Consider the following 217-nt stretch of genomic DNA (forward strand, 5'->3'; position numbering starts at 1 on the left):
TAGACATTAGATACTCCACCACTGGATATGTGTTTGTATTGGCTGGAGGTGCTATCTCTTGGAAGTCTGGGAAACAGACGCTTATAGCTCATTCAACCATGGCGGCAAAGTTCATGGCTTGTTTTGAAACCTCATACCATGACATATGGTTGCGGAATTTTGTCACTGGCTTACGTGTGGTCGATGGTATTGAAAGACCATTGAGGATTTATTGTGA

This window comes from Lupinus angustifolius, chromosome LG15 (assembly GCF_001865875.1).
Source record: "Lupinus angustifolius cultivar Tanjil chromosome LG15, LupAngTanjil_v1.0, whole genome shotgun sequence".
NCBI classification, from domain to species: domain Eukaryota; kingdom Viridiplantae; phylum Streptophyta; class Magnoliopsida; order Fabales; family Fabaceae; genus Lupinus; species Lupinus angustifolius.